The following is an 18457-nucleotide window of genomic DNA, read 5'->3' on the forward strand; positions in this document are numbered from 1 at the left end:
TTTTATATCAAGCCTTCAAATGATTTGGTTACAGATATTATACATATGAAACATCATGTTAAATGATACAATTGCGTTTTAAATGAGAAAATAAAAATACGGACCACACCAAAGCAATAATAACAAAACAAAAAAACAAAAGAAAAGTAATACCAGATGACTGCAAAAGTATTGGTGCAGGTTTCGTTAAATAGTGAACATGAGGTAAACCGCTAGTGTACCAGGCAGAAATGAACTCCTAGTGCACGAGAGTCGACGGAGAAGAACACAAGCACACGTCATACGGAATGGCGGAGGGTAGCACGTGGACACGAGTCGCTACGGTGACGACCTATGACACTGGTGCTGAGAACGAACGAATGAATGGCTAAAGGCATCTCTCATTAAGACACTGTGGGCTCTGAGTTGGCAGTTCCACCCCTGGGACACCTTCACATCCTGTCATGCTGCCAGCAAAAATGCATTATTAGAAGTATTTGCAACGTGAATATGAACTCACCCCCACTCACACTCTCTCTCTCACACACACACACACACACACATATATACAGAGTACTAAAGAGTAATGTGCAATGCCTTGAAGCTAAATGTACTCGTGCTGGAATCTAGCATATTGCTGTGCGCTAGGCTGTGCGCTGGCGTCATGACAGGCCGGTGAGGAATCAGAGGGGGGGTGCTGCACGAGCTCAGGGGGGAATACTGGGGGAGAGAGGGAGCAATGGGACGCAGAAATCCACAGAAATACTAATATTCGTTTGCAGCTGTACCTGTGTGTGTGTGTGTGTGTGTGTGTGTGTGTGTGTGTGTATACACTTCCCTTTATATTCATAATGCTACAGTGTTTCATCTCGCCCTGTGCACACACATACCCAACCCCATTTAGGCTCCTGTAAATCTCAAATAACAGTGAGGGCTTCCCCTTGTGAATCTGGCAGTGACTCTGAACAGACCTTGACAGTGAGGGAGCATGTTTGCGTGTGTGTGTGTGTGTTGTGTGTGTGGTGTGTGTGTGTATGTGTGTGTGTGTGTGTGTGTGTGTGTGTAACACTACTCAACCTCTAGAATCTTTATGCTCATTCAGATGATTACTAGTTATCAGATCTAATGAGGGAGAGAAGAAAATGAATGTGCTTTCAAGGACTGAGTGATTGAAGTTTGAAGGACCACTTTCTGAAAGAAACTAAAGATTTCTGCTTAAAAAAAAAAACCTCATGCCTCCCCTGCCAATTACACACTGTGTCAGTGCACACCTCAGCCAATCAGAGTGAAGCAAACCAAAATGAACAGGTTAAGCCAGTGTACTGTACCACGCATACTGCATAAATAACACACACACACACACTACACTCTCTCTCTCTCTCTCTCTCTCTCTCTCTCTCTCTCACACACACACAACTCACTCATGCCCACCTCACAGTATTCCTACTCCCTAAGACTGGTAGATCATATAGCCCCTAAACCTTTCTCCACCCTTTCAAACCCATCATAATATATAGATAAAATCTGTCACTTTTCAGTTTTGGAAGAAAAACGGAAGAAAAAAAAAACACACCATTATTTTTTTTTTAAATTCATATGAAAGTTTGTGGTTATTTTTCCCTCTATATTGATAGATACATTAATATATAAAATGCACATGCACGCAGAGCCTACAGCCACATTGACGAGTGCGCTCGGATACCCAGGAATGTTAGTGCACAAACACTCACACACAGTCTCACTCACACTCACACCCACACCCACACTCACACCCACACCCACACCAGCACTATAGACCACAATCGACCAACCGCAATAAAAGAAAAGATGAAAAGAAAAGAGCAGGAAAAATCATAATAATGCATTTGACATCAGAACCAACTATTCTAGAACAGAACATAAATCAGGAGGCAGAATTACAACCATTATAATAATATTAATAAAAATAAAGAGGACTATCTTTGGACTTCCACTCTCAAGAGTTAGTGACTAAAACAAACCCAGACCAGTTATGTATGTACGATGTATGTAATGTATGTATGTATGTATATTATGTATGTATGTATGTAGTATGTATGTATATGTATGTATGTATGTATGTAGTATAATGCAGGAAGACAGAAGAGAGAAGAGTGTTTTAACTAAATGGGTGAGGGGGGGAGAGGGGGTGGTAGAGACAGAGAGAAGAGACGGAAGGAAGGGGCGGGGGGGGGGGTGAAAAAGAGAGAGACAGGAGAGAGAGAGAAATGGAGATTGGATGTAATTCATGGGATGAATGAACTGTATATACACACACTTTAAGTCTAGGTTTAGTGGATACATTGGTGGGCACAGTTCGAGAAGTGTGAGTATGTGTGTGTGTGTGTGTGTTTGTGAGGACAGGGTGACTCGAGGTCGGAGGTCACTCGGAGTCGCGCTGCACTTCAGAGCGTCCGCCCGGCTATAGGACAAGTCTATTACTCTGAGGACAGAAACACAAAACATCAGACACAGCACAGTTCAGACTTTCACTTCTATTTCATTGCGTCATCACTCTGAGAATGGATTGACCAGTGTGGTTCGACAGCTGCATTGCTCCTACACAAGTGGATTTGCAAACAGGACCACCATTTGAAAACATAGTGGAACACATACATCTATCACACACCACACACACACACCACACACACACACACACACACACACACACACACACACACACACACACACACACACCACACCACACACACACACACACACACACACACATACCTTGAGCCATTTGTCGACACACTTGGCGTGGAATCATGGTTGCAGGGAAGAACTCTTAACAGCTGACGGGGACTCAAAGTCGCACATACACAACCACACACCTACGAGACGGGACAAAGACGGGAGAAGAGAAATGAAGGATGGTATCAGAAACACAGAGGATTCCTTTCTAATCAAATCTCAGGGACGGATTAGATCACCAAATCTCTTTGCACAAAAAGTCTTTTTATGGTGCCTTCAGCTTTAACAGGCTCTACTGGAGCTAGAGCGGTACAAGCTTCTGCACACTTTCAGTGTGTTTTGTCCGCACTAGTTTCTGTTTTTGTTGTGAACACCAGATGTTTACGGAGCGGCCATTACCGCGACACAACAGCTTTTCACATCTTTGTTTCAGTTTAGTGCTGAGACGAGTCCTCAGAGAATTGCAGCTACATGCACTTATCCCAGCACGCCGTTACCCCGGCCTGCTAAACCAGACCCAAACTCACTTCATGAATAGGGTGGAACCTCGCTCCATTAGGGATTGTTTCCAGTCGTAGCAATCCTACTGGGCGGGACACATAGGGGTTCCTTTTTTGAACCACTGGACCAGCCTTTAACCAATCAGCACTGTCCACTAGTGCTATACTTCCTACTTTGCCACTAACTGTGCAAAGCTGATATTATTAGCTTTTCCCCAAACACAGTGTCTTTGCGGTCAATAAATAATTTGATCAATTCTTCCCATCCTGGCTTCAAGGTGTTTGCTAGTGTTGCTACTACTGTTTTTATCACTTTATCTAGCTCTAGCACTGCCGCCATTGTTGGAACTACATTTCAAACAATCCCTTCATTTTCAACATCATCGCACTTAGCACTTTTTGCACTGGTCGCTCATTGGTGGGCCCCCAGAATGGCCCATCGGTTCACCTTTCGAACATCAACTTCACACTATCGCTGCGTTCAATTTACCGCGACCTCTACGGAAGTCAATAACAATTGATATTGTTAGCAAATTGTTACCAGATGTTAGCCATACCGGCTGCTAACGCATTGCATGGTATTTTGCGCATATTAGCGACAGAAGTGCTAATATATAAAGCAGAAAGTATATTACTACAGCTTTCACATTGTTAATGCGGGGGGCAGCCATCTTGGATTCTGAAGTCGGGGTTGGTGAGGTTCGTCTGACTTTCCGAGAAAAATAGCAATTGATCTCCAGTGGTAAATTAAAATCTCACACAGGTACAGTTTTTGTCAATGTGTCCGGGCGCCATTATGCACTTACAGTGTCTGCTCTGACTGGTGGTTGGTGGGGTTGAATCTGTAGGACGGCAGCTGTTCTATGTCTGCTTTCAACAGGCCCCTTGGCTTGGCCTCGCCCAGACGCTCCGCCAGATTCAACAGGGCCTACGGACAGACGGAAAAAACACACATTACATGGGCCCTGAAATGGGACAACACCAAAACAACCAAATGATGGGATTCGCTGTCCGCGAGTTGCACATGTGTCTGTGTGTGTACTGACCTCATAGTTCTCCACTTCGCCGTCATCCACATCAAGTTCCAGACTGATGGCTGGACCTACAGTGGGCTGAACTGGGAACATGGAACTGAGAGAGAGAGAAGGAGTGATGGAGAATTTTTTTTATTAAATAACCCCTAAACACATGTCTGAAAAGATCTTGTGAAATAATAACTCCTTCTAAAAGGTGCATAACCAACATCCATTTCAAATGTCTAAAGTACTGATGAACAGTCTGTCCAACTCTTGAAATACTACACATAGATCTAAATCTACACAAGAGTACGTATGAGACAAGGGAACTCACAGGAAGTAAGGCAGGAAGCTGGGGTGTATCGGGGAGGGGCTGCTGCCTGTTGGGACGGTAGCGGCGGCCTGTGATTCGACGAGGCATGAAGGAGGTAGGGCTGCAAGAAACATGAGCGCATATTTGTAAACATGGACACGAGGTTCACTCCCTACACCAGACAAACACTCATCACAAGACCCACACTGCCCAAATATAGACTGGGGGTGTAGAGCGGTGGTCCAACTGTGCTCATCAGTGCCTTGGGTAGAACAGTGTGGTACGGGTGTAGGCTGATGCATGTGTTGAGTAAGGTGATAAGTGGATGTTTTGTTTTGATGTGTTCTTACCACTCCAAAGAGCTCCTGTGGTAGTGGGTCGTGGGAGAGGAACTGGAGGTGTCTGTGGGGCAGGGGGCTGGGTGGCCTGAAGGGGGTAGTTAAACCCCCCACCTACAGACAGGTGTTCCCCAGCAACTCCACCTCATTCTCGATCCTCTGTAGGGGCTGCACACACATCAAACACAGCATTAGTATAAAACATCCATGAGTGTGTGTGAGTGAGTGAGTGAGTGAGTGAATGAGAGTGAGTGTGCGTGCGAGAGTGCGTGCGAGAGAGTGTGTGTGAGTGAGTGAGTGTGCGTGCGAGAGAGAGTGTGTGAGTGAGAGATAGAGAGAGTGCGTGTGAGTGAGAGATATAGAGTGTGAGTGAGAGAGATAGAGAGTGTGTGTGTGTGAGAGATAAAGAGTGTGTGTGCGTGAGTGAGAGATAGAGAGTGTGTGTGTGTGTGTGTGTGTGTGTGTGTGTGTGTGTGTGTGTGAGAGAGAGAGAGATATAGAGTGTGAGTGAGAGATAGAGAGTGTGTGAGTGAGAGATAGAGAGTGTGTGTGAGTGAGAGAAACAGAGTGTGTGTGTGTGTGTGTGTGAGTGAGACTCACCGAGCGAGACTGCTGTGTCTGGAAGGGCATAAACTGTCCTGGCGGGGGGAGGTGAGCGGGATGATGCGAGAGGTGTGGGGGGTGCAGCAGGAAAGGGGTGTCACTGGACAGGAGGGAGGGGAAGGCATATGGAACCGGCAGATGCTGAACCGAACACGCCTGCAACATCTAAGAGAAAGACACACAAAAGCAACAGAAAGAAAGGAGTTTATTCAATGAAACAGAGCAATGGCACACCAACAATACACCTATTGGTCTTTAGGATATAGAGTCTATAGTTTAGTGACCAGAAGATTTACAAATACACAACTATTTTTGAACCATTTTAACAGCAACCACACCATTTGTGGATCGGGTGACTTGTGTCACGGTTTTTCCGCCTATCTTTCATCTCTCTTCCTAAAAGTTAGGGTCTCCACTGGTTTCCTATGAAGGCAGAAGCCTTCGGTCTGTAGCTCGCATGAATAGCCTATGCTTACGTACACTCATCCGTTCTACCAATGGCTGTTCTACCAGTAGAGGATTAGGCAAAATATCAGTACAGGTCGGCCACTTTTAAATGAGATATCTGCTAAATCCTTTCCCCAATCATATGTGCTGAATCAGGAGGGGCACCCAGGCCTTGGTTTGGTTGGTGCGCTCACCATTTCATCCCCTCGCTCTTCAATAGTGCGATACACCCTTACTCATACCTGTCGATTAGTAACGAGTGCTTATTTACTTGTTCTTCCATGACATTGTCTACCCAACACATCTGTAAGGGGAATACAAGAACACATAAGTGCACACTTGGGCTTTGGGCTCCCCAAACAGATAGTGTGACAAAGGTCGCTAAAGAATAGGTAAGTTGGGTGCAATCGTTTGGCAGCAAACGAGATCAGTGCTGAATTGGCGTGGTCTGTCCTTCTTCTTTACTGCTGGATGACCAAGATCTCCACTCTGTGGTTTTCACAGACACTGTTTTCAATTTGAACTGTTTTCACATAAGTAAATGTCACATTTGATGCCATCGTATGTGACACAAGACAGTGTAAAACGCCGCTCCAAAGGCCTACAGAGCAGCATGTTTTTCACCGCTCTTAAAAAAATCCGCAATGAGGCGAAAGACAGCGTTGTTTTATGCATTTTACGACACTGCATGTTATTGCGGCGAAAAAAAGTACCATTCCGGTCATTTGGACACTGTGTTTTATGCCCTTTTAATCTGGATGTGACACATTTGGATTCAGCCTGCCATATGCCAAAAGGCACCTGATCCACAAATGATGAGGTTGCTGAGTACTTGTACAAAAAAATGTGTTGCACTTGTAAAACCGATTATTCAGACATGCAGAATGTGGTTTATTTATTTCCATTATTTTTTACATTTGTGGAACCAGTCCTTTATTTATTTGCAGGTAGCATTTTGATTTGCTTGAGAGGTGTGTTTTGCATTCATAAAGCATGGTGTGCATGTTTGCAAAAATGCTGGGCATTTAAAAATCACATTCTGTTTGTTTGCAAATCGTGGGGTATTTGTAAATCTTTGTGTCACTGAATTAATCCCATATGTATCACTTTCAGCCTGCCTTTGAGGAGAGCCTGCTATTTTCCATTTTAACCACTAGATGGCAGCAGATGCTTGTTGAGACACAGCCAATGTGCCAACAGCATGTATGGTGCAGACCAGACACAGACACAGACACAGACACACAGACACACAGACACACACACACAGACACACACACACAGACACACACACACAGACACAGACACAGGCACAGACACAGACGCACAGGCACAGACAAAGACACACAGGCACAGACACACACACACACAGGCACCGACACAGGCACAGACACAGACACACAGAGACAGACACAGACACACAGACACACACTAACCGGAGGAGGTACACTGCAGACAGGGTAGTGTTGTCCACTGAAGACGACGGAGCAGGCGGGCACCTGCTGCTGAGAGGAGCAGGCTGGAATATGCTGCCCACTGCAGAGGGGAGGGGGCAGCGCGTGGGGGGGCATCGGAGACATCGTGTACGAAACCGGCACTGTGCCCTGGGGGAGCTGCACACACACACACACACACACACACACACACACACACACACACACACACACACACACACACACACACACACACACACACAACACACCACACACACACACAACACACACACACACACACACACACACACACACACAACACATTTAATATTCAAGTTTCCATCACACCATCACATAAACAGCCTCAAAGATAAACTATGAAAACAGCTGATGGGTGGTTTCAGGCAAACACTGATGAATACTCAGTATGGGCCTATCTCCTGCGCTCAACACATGGCAAACACAAAGTCACTGACGCTGACTGCCAGGCAGAACACTGCTCCCAGCTGGCTGCCAACAACCAACCAATCAACAGCCAACCTGAACATCCAACAAAATGTACTTCTTGTGCAACTAGCCATACACTGTTCACTCTGTCAAAGGATCAAAACAAATGTATATACACTTCAGCCTATGTGCAAGGGTTTACAAGTGCACTACTCCTGTTTGTATACATGTATAAATAATGCAACAGACATTTCTACATTTCTACGACATGTCATCTACTGAAGGCCATTTGTTGATAATTTATGATGTTAATGATAGCCACGCTGTTAAGATAACTAAGAGGGCTTCGGTTTTACATCTGAAAGAGATCTAATGCAGGTGATGTTTGGAGCTTCTAACTTCTTCCTCTCCAATGAATCCAGCGATCAGTAAATGGAGAGGAGATAAAAGTAGCAAAGTGAAGAATATGGGGCCGAGAACCCCAGGCTTTACTGCCTTGATCAGAGCACTGCCAGAGCACCCGGGGGAGAAGCTTAGGCTGTCTCCCTTTGTCTCCACACAGAATGGACAGAGGAGCTGAACCAAGAGACATGTGTGTGTGTGTGTGTGTGTGTGTGTGTGTTGAAGGTGATGGGACACCCAGGGGCATCACTGGTGTGGAGCGGTCGACCCTCACCTGTTCGTGCAGGTCCATGACCATGGCTCCCTGCTGCTGGTGGTGCAGCAGGCGTGGCGAGAGCGTGGGGGGAAGGCTCGCGGCTCCTCCAGGCCCGGGGAGGGGGTGCTGGCTGTAGGGGTAGCTCTGGTGGGGAGGGCGGTGCGTGCGCCGGGTGCCGTAGTTCTCATCCTGACCGCCTCCAGGAGAACCGTGGTGCGGCAGGTGGTGCCGTGACAACCCGCTCGCGACGGCTGCGCTGACGACGCACAGGTGGGCTGAGAGAGAGAGAGAGAGAGAGAGCGAGAGAGAGAGAGATCATCATAACAGTGTCATTATCAATCACCATCATTACCACCAACCTCACAGTAAACACAGTAACCAGCAGGTCTTATGTATTAAGACTCCATTCCTCTTCATCCCATCATCCTCTGCAGGCGTACTCACCTGCGCCGGTGGCGTGCGGGCGTGTGGCAGCGCTCAGGCTGGTAGTGTGTGTGAGGGTGAGGGTAGGGGTGCGCCCTGCGGCTGGGCGGGAGCTCCCACGGCCTCATGGGGGGAGAGGGGGTCTGGGGAGGGGCGGCGGTCAACTCCAGCACGGACTGCTGGGAGAGACGCTGGCGCTTGGGGCTCGGGCTGTCCTCCACCTGAGAGCAGAGGAGAGGAACGGTGAGGACCACACGCACACACGCACAAATGCACACACGCACACACGCACACACACACACACACACACACACACACACACACACACACACACACACACACACACACACACACACACACACACACACACACACACACACACACACACACACACACACACACACACACACTATCCCCCCCGAGGCTCAAGTCCGAGCTAGCCCACAGAAATCACTATCTTTGATCGAGGACTAAAGTAGAACACAAAGGACAAACTTGACTGCCTATTCTTAAGAAAGTCCTTCCTATGACGGCGATGCCTTCGCATGGCTATTGCAGGGTGTGTGAGAGATAAAGGGTTTCTTCTTTCAGAGGTTGTGAACAGTAATAAATGAGTTCTTTAGAATCAGAAGGTGTTGCTGCACCGGAGCTCTCTAGCTGCGGCTGAACCACATATTTTGCCTGAGATGTGAGAGTGCCTCAGGGTTAAGCTAAAGACTGGGTTGCTGTTGCTCAATGCACAGAGAGTGTGTGTATACACACCACCCACTCATTGGCCACAGGGAAGTCAGACAGGTTAACACTCTTTACAGGCAACTTCTATACATCTCTTAAAAACGGTCCTGACTCATATACACAAAGACACATATTACATGTCTGTAACAGAGTAGTCATCATGTGTGCTTGTGTGTGTGTGTGTGTGTGTGTGTGTGTGTGTGTGTGTGTGTGAGTGTGTGTGAGTGTGTGCTTGTGTGTGTGCGTGTGTGTGTGCGTGTGTGTGTGCGTGTGTGTGTGCGTGTGTGAGTAAGCCAGCATGACTAAGAATGTGAGTCTAGCTTCAAGAACTTGAATGACTGAAACTAGGTGGAGAACTTGACTCCACAGACACACAATTCATGCTGTTAGAGTCACCACTGATTCACACACACACGCCCCCACACACACACACACCATGTGGGTGGCAGGAGTTACTGGCTTAGAAGCTCACAGTTAAGCCCCAGTGAGGAGAGACAAGGAGCAGCCGTCACAAACACCACTGCATGTGTGTGTCAGTGTGTGTGTCAGTGTGTGTGTGTAAGGCGTGATCATAACTAACAGCTAACAGGAAACAGCTGGAGAACAGGCAGCAGCCCCCCCCCCCCCCAGTTTCTACATTTCATAATAAAAGAACCTTCTCCAACCGACTGTTCACTAGCCAACCCCACCTCCAGATCTTTTGCATATGGTTAGTGGTGTGTGTGTGTGTGTGTGTGAGAAAGTGGCAGAGCAGGACAGTGGGGACAGGACGGAGAGACTCAGGAGGCAACTCCAACCGGCCCAACACACACACACACACACACACACACACACACACACACACACACACACACACACACACACACACACACACACACACACACACACGTCTGTGGAGCGCTGGTCAGACACACAGCCCCCTCTTAGCATGAAACATTGATAGATCTGCCTAACTTGGTTTAGGGGGCAGGGAGAAGGGACTGAGCGGGACAAAGACAGGACAGTGTCTGAGTGTGAGTGTGTGTGAGTGTGTGTGAGTGTGTCTGAGCATGTCGGTGTGTGTGTGTGTGAGTGTGTCTGAGTGTGTGTGTGTGTGTGTGTGAGCATGTCGGTGTGTGAGTGTGTGTGTGTCTGAGTGTGTGTGTGTGTGTGAGTGAGTGTGTCTGAGTGTGTTTGAGTGTGTCTGAGCATGTCGGTGTGTGTGTGAGTGTGTCTGAGCATGTCGGTGTGTGTGAGTGTGTGTGCATGTCGGTGTGTGTGAGTGTGTGAGTGTGTCTGAGCATGTCGGTGTGAGTGTGAGTGTGTCTGAGCATGTCAGTGTGTGTGTGTGTGTGTGTGATTGTGCGTGTGAGTGTGTGAGCATGTCGGTGTGTGTGAGTGTGAGTGTGTGTGAGCATGTCGGTGTGTGTGTGTGTGTGTGTGTGTGAGTGAGTCTGTATGTGTCTATTTCATTCCTGAGGTTACATGGATTCACAGCCGAATGGCTTCTTGCACAAGCACTGAAAATCCAGTCATCTATTCTGACCGGGCTCCCTCTGCAAGACAAACACAGAGGAGTTCATTCTAGTTCATATCAAACACAGTGTGACACAGTGTTGGTACGACACACGTCTGTATCACAAGCCATTGGAAAAGATTTGATTGTTCCTTCCTGATATCCATAAACTCAGTAAAGCAAAGTGATGAAATATATGGGCTATTGCTGGGGAGCGCTACACTTGGAGGCATTTTGCCATGAGTTCACTCTCACTTGCTTTCTCTCTCTCTGGTCCCCCCTCTACATTCTCAGCCAGTGAAAGAGCCTGTAGTGCCTGTCAAAGAAGCCAAAGAATGGACAGCATGTACGCACGTACACACACACACACACACACGCACGTACACACACACATCTCAGTTACAGCAGCAGTGCAACTGCATTCAGGACCTCCCACGAGCCACAACTTCTGTGCTATAGCTTACATGGGAACACACAGCCACACACACAGCATTCATTTAGGTCCACACTCGTACACACCAAAATGTTCTGTTCGAAACTACACTGCAAGTACAGTTTGTGGACACCCCAACCTCTACTACACCCATAAATACAATCTCTCTCGAACACACACACCCACACACCCACACACACACACACACACACACACACACACACACACACACCCACACACACATAAAGTGCACAAACATAAGGCCTCATACCACATATAAACCTAACATATCTATTAGCCTACACCCATCATATACTAATGAACTAACGCCACATATAAGCCCACTGGTCTACACACACCTCTATTGCCATTCCCTTCCTCTCTCTATGCGGTTCCTCTCTCGACTAGGGAAATGATCGTTATGGAGATGCATTGCAATGTGAATCTGAAAGAATCTGCATCCATGCTGGAAAATTAAATAATCAATTAAAAAAAAAAAATGCAAATAATAAATAATATGCATGCCAGCATAATGAATTTCAAACACATTGCACCGTGATATGCAGTTGTAATGAAGAATGAACAAATTGAACACTTCGTGTAACATTTAGGGATTGGTATCATTAGGATTTTATCAACTACTACTCTTATCGATACAACTTATCAGTTCCGTTCTTTATCAATGCTCTTTCCGGTTCCTTTTCATTACTAAATAATGACTTTTTAAATACCATTTTTAAGATACGTGGCAAACTAAGCTAAATAAGCTAAATAGTTAGACTACATGCAGACGGCTTTTGTTTTAGCGTGTTTGCACGAGCTCGGGCTGATAGAGAATTGTTCCACTGTGCTTGTGTGGGGGATGAGAGACTGCGGACAGAGCAGAGGACAATATGGCTTTCTACATGTTTACGCTGTTTACGCTTGATGAATAGGTGTGTTGATATTGTATTGGCTTTTTACTTGCGAGTAGTTTAACTGTGTTTTAAGTTAGTAAGTAAGTACGTTTTATTCCACCTACTTAGACTAAGAAGCGAAGGTGTCAACTCGAGTAGTCTTCGAGTTACCTTCACTTCACCTGGTTCACTTCACTGCCCTTCACCATGGCCTCACTGCTCTGCTGTTTGCCAACCTCACACCGTGTGTGCGTGTGCGCGTGTGCGTGCGCGTGCGCGTGCGCGTGCGCGTGTGCGTGTGCGTGCGCGTGTGTGCGTGCGCGTGTGTGTGTGTAGAAGCCCAGCTCCGACCCAATGAGGGAACAGGCTGCAAACTGCAGTGTGGTAATAAATTACACCAAAATGCTCCAAAGTAGGAATAAAAGAAGCGGTAATGTCGGAGCTCATCAATACTGCATCTTTACTAGTTCAGCCCCAGTGCCCGTTCAATAAGAGCTTTCAGTACCCACCCCTTGTGACGTTAGGGTCCGTGTAGGCTACAGTTAATGGAAACAAATCATTCCACAGCGTGCGTCCGTCCGCCATATATATGAATGAAAAGTTAACATACAGATAATGGATACATAATCCATTGGGTCTTGTGATACAGAGAGGTACAGTTACAGGAAAAATTTCAGCCGAAGTCGAAATTACAATGCAGTACATTACAAATGATTAAGTATCAAGCTACTGCTGGGTAATATTCTTTGAAAAAAACACAGCCTTTTATGTAATGTGAGTGATTTAAAAAAAAAAAAATTTAACGCTGTTTAATAAAAAGTTTAAAGGGAAATACAGTTCAAATCTGAGTGCTAGTATTTAAAAAATATGAAGGAATCACTCCTTTTATAATCAAAATCATCTTTGAATCGTAATCCTAATAGAATTGTGAAGGCAGTAAAGATTTACACCTCTACTCTCTACCCTTCCTCTGTGTCCCTCCCTCCATCCCACTGTGCTCCACAGCTGAAGGTGAAATCATTAGTGCTTCCACCCTGCCCCCTCCCTCTATCCCTCCCTCTTTCTCTCCATCTTTCTCCATCCTCTACCTCTCCCTCCCCGTGTGCCTTTGCCCCTCAGCATTCTCCTACTCCCACTCCTAACCCCCTGCCTTCTCATCCCTGACCAATCAGAGAACACGACAGAGCAGAAAGGCAACTGAGGCTAATCTCACTGGACTAATAACGCACAGCATCAGCAATGTGATCAAATGAACAAACACATCATTAGAAATCGGAAAGTCACAGAGCAAACCTCTGCCATTGGCTCCATTTTGTGTTCCTTTGATATAAAACATACTAGATCCATTTTAAAATCACCGAAAAAAATATTTAAAAATGAATGGAAAGGAAGTACAAACAAAGCATACAAACAAACAAACAAACAAACAAACAAACACACACATCCAAGCTGGGCAAAACATAACCTTTGTCTACTCCCACAAACAGTCCTAAACGACATGTTCTTACCTTGTCAGCCCCTTCAGCAAAGGCATGGTCTGGGTGGTAGTGGTAGGCTCCCCCAATGGCTCCTACAAGACAGAGAAACCAGTAAGTACCCCAGCACTCCACACACACACACACACACACACACACACACACACACACACACACACACACACACACACACACACACACACACACACACACACACACACACACACACACACACACACACACACACACACACACACACACACACACACACACACACACACAGCACAGAAAACATGGGGGGGAACACAGTTCATCAACAACAAGTCTCCTCCTGACAGACATGTAACACACTCAAAAATGACAACATATACTAACCGTAAAAGACGGTCATAGACGACATGACTGAAACACACCAGAGACACACAGAACCCAGACGCTCGTGAGGGACAGTGAGCTGGCGTAGCAACACACACGGCGGTGAGGGCTGAGGTGCGCGCGTCGGCACTGACCCCTGGCCGGTGACCACTCAGAGGGACCGGATCAGTGACGCTCACCGGGGGCCCGGGTATTGTTGTTTACGCTTTCTTTGACTAGTGACATCACGCCTTTGTTTGTGCCACCCATGTGGCACGGCAGGGCGCTGGCACTGACAGTAAACACACTAATCCAGGATTAGGAAGTCAGTCACTCACCCCTACCACTTCATCATACACACATCACGCACACACACACACACACGCTTGTTTTGGTGTTTTTTTGGTTGTAGTTGTAAGGAGGCCATCTCTGTACCTTCATGGAGTTGTCGTCCAAGGGCATGTTTTGGTGAAAGTTCTCTGTTTACAACTCAGTTACCTCATTCCCACTTGCTTGTTTTTACTGATAGTGTATATGAGAAGGAAATGTGATTGATTGTGTGTGTGTGTGTGTGTGTGTGTGTGTGTGTGTGTGTGTGTGTGTGTGGGGGGGGGGGGGTGAGAGAGCACGAGCACGAGACGAGACGAGAGAGAGAAAGACAGACAGACAGACACAGATGCCTATGAAATCCTTTTTTTTCCCCCATCTCTCTTGATGGGCTGTGTGAAGTGTGGAGTGACTGACAACACAAGGAGGGGAGCCAGAAAGGATGGAGAGAGAGAGAGAGAGAGAGAGAGAGAGAGTGAGAGAGATGCAGAACATGTCACTGATGCTATGTGGTTTAAATAGACCAGAGAGCTACCACAGATGTGTGTGTGAGAGAGAGAGAGTGTGTGAGTGTGAGTGTGAGTGTGTGTGTGTGTGTGTGTGTGTGTGTGTGTGTGTGTGTGTGTGAGAGAGAATGTGTGTGTGAGAGAGATAATGTGTGTGTGAGAGAGAGAGAGAGAGAGAGAGAGAGAGGAGAGAGAGAGAGGAGAGAGAGAGAGAGAGAGAGTGTGTGTGTGAGAGAGACTTTTCATAAGCAGAGTCTGCTGAATCATTCCAACAAATTGTCTATGATTGTGTATATCATTGGATTTAACACAAAACATTAGAGGAACAAGACACACACACACTCACACCTGCACATAACACAGACTCACACACACAGAGTGAGTACACACTCTACTTTTATGTATATCTGTGAGATTTAAAAACTAGAAATGTAAGCCAAAAATCAGTTGCTAATCTTGAATATAAACAAGAAATACAAATAGTGACGCCTCTAGCCTCCCTCCCTACGCTCCCATGCACTTACTTTGAGAAACACACAGCTGCTGGCCAAGCCTTTGTCACTGGCTACACAAGTGTGTACTCCACCATCTCCATGTCTCCCTCTCACACACACACACACACACACACACACACACACACACACACACACACACACACACACACACACACACACACACACACACACACACACACACACCAGTACATAACTGCATAACGTAATGCTACAACAATTATCCTGCAGCTATCAGCATGACACTGTCACAATACAGACAGCCCAGTACAGGACAGCACACACACACACACACACACAGAGAGGACAAAACAGAACACAAAAACAGGGACAGAACACAAGCCTTCCAGCCCAACACTCAAAGCCACACATCAAAGCAGATGACAAAATTCACACACATTACATGGCTAAACATGCATGCATGCAACCCACACACACACACACACACACACACACGGCTAAACATGCATGCAACCCACACACACACACACACACACACGGCTAAACATGCATGCAACCCACACACACACACACACACACACACACACACATTACATGGCTAAACATGCATGCATGCAACCCACACACACACACACACACACACACACACACACACACACACACACACACACACACACACACACACACACACACACACACACACACACACGGTTGCTTCAGCATGTGAGCAGACAGGAAAAGGAGGAGGACGGGAGCAGGGGGCAGGAGAGAGAGAGAGAGAGAGAGGGGCAAAAAGGAGAGAAGGAGGGGGCACCGAAGGGGAAGGAAAATGAACCCCTTTATTTCTCAAAATATTTGTGACACTCCAGCCTTGCACGTGTCCTTTATTCCACAGACAGACAGACAGACAGACAGACAGACAGACAGACAGACAGACAGACAGACAGACAGAGACACAGGAGTGAGAGGAAAGGGACACATTTGTGCTGTAAGGTAACATTGACTACAGGCCAAGCAAGAACAGTGAAAGAACACACACGGAACACTGGCCACTGAGAGTGCTTCTGCTACTGGCCAGGAACTATCTGTACATTGGGGCGCCTGCATTTAGCAGGGTTAGAGAGGGCGGGGGAATAGGAGAGAGAGAGAGAGAGAGAGAGAGAGAGACTGCAGTCTCTGCAGAAGGCTAGTGAGTGGGAGAGAGTGGAGAAAGCAAAGGAAGGAGAAAGGGGGGAAAAGGGGAAGCTAGGGTTGCCATGGGGGATGGGGCAGAGTGGACAGAGAGAGGGGGGGGGTGGATAGAAATAGCTGATGTACTCTCTGAGGCTCACACAAAATCAATACTAGCCAAGAGGGGAAACCACAACCCCATACCCATTCTCTCTCCTTCTGTCCTTTCAACTCTCCAACATTTCTCTCTCTCTCTCTCTCTCTCTCTCTCTCCCCCTTTCTCTCTCTGTCTGTCTGTCTTCCCATTTCACACTCATCCAATCCCATCACATCTCTTTCACACTTCTTCCCTCAAACACCTCTCTCTCTTAATGGAAGTTGGTGATATTTCTACAAATATGCCACATCCAGAAGTGGCGTTTCATCTTTTGAAACAAAATGTACTCAAAAATGCTCATGCAGAACCACAACCCCCCTCGTACTATGTTACAGGGTGTGCTGCACACACATATTCACAAACCAAGCCTACAGTGGTGTGTGTGTGTGTGTGTGGGAGGGTGTGTCTATCCCTATCCGTTTATGTCCGTATGTTCATACCAGTCTGTCAGCCCTCAGCTGCACCGCATGTGCAGAATACACACCCCCCACCCCCACACACACACACACACACACACACACACACACACACACACACACACACACACTCTCTTACTGCATCTCTTCTCTCATACACACACACACACACACACACACACACTTGCTGCATCTCTTCTCACTCACACACACACACACACACACACACAATTACTGCATCTCTTCACACACACACACACACACACACTCTCTTACTGCATCTCTTCTCTCATACACACACACACACACACACACACACACACTTGCTGCATCTCTTCACACACACACACACGCACAGGATTTTCACACAGACATTATGAAAGAATGTTTTTCATCTATGTACTGAACAAATGAGTTGGATAACAGAGAGAGATGGCCAAATGCAACTCTTGCAGCATCTCTTCACACATACACCTCCACTAAGCCTTCCTGTGCTCTTCCCAGCTGTCACACACAGATAGCTGACACTCGCTCGCTCGCTGAGTCTTTGTATGGAACTCTTACAGACCACAAGTCTTCAACACCAAACAAACAGAGGAGCGAAAAAAAAACTGAAAAAAAACCAGACAGGCATTTCCAACAGAGGCAACAAAAGACCGGCATGAGAAGACAGTGTGTGTGTGAGTATGGGTGAGTGTGTGAGTCAGAGTGTGTGTGAGTGTGTGAGTCAGAGTGTGTGAGTCAGAGTGTGTGTGTCAGAGTGTGTGTGTCAGAGTGTGTGTGAGTCAGTGTGTGTGTGAGTATGGGTGAGTGTGTGAGTATGGGTGAGTGTGTGAGTATGGGTGAGTGTGTGAGTATGGGTGAGTCAGAGTGTGTGTGAGTCAGAGTGTGTGTGAGTCAGAGTGTGTGTGAGTCAGAGTGTGTGTGTGTGAGTCAGAGTGTGTGTGTGAGAGTGTGTGTGAGTGAGTCAGAGTGTGTGTGTCAGAGTGTGTGTGAGTGAGTCAGAGTGTGTGTGTGAGTATGGGTGAGTGTGCGAGTCAGAGTGTGTGTGAGTGAGTCAGAGTGTGTGTGTGTGAGTATGGGTGAGTGTGTGAGTATGGGTGAGTGTGTGAGTCAGAGTGTGTGTGAGTCAGAGTGTGTGTGAGTCAGAGTGT

This window comes from Clupea harengus, chromosome 22 (genome assembly GCF_900700415.2).
Source record: "Clupea harengus chromosome 22, Ch_v2.0.2, whole genome shotgun sequence".
Classification (NCBI taxonomy): domain Eukaryota; kingdom Metazoa; phylum Chordata; class Actinopteri; order Clupeiformes; family Clupeidae; genus Clupea; species Clupea harengus.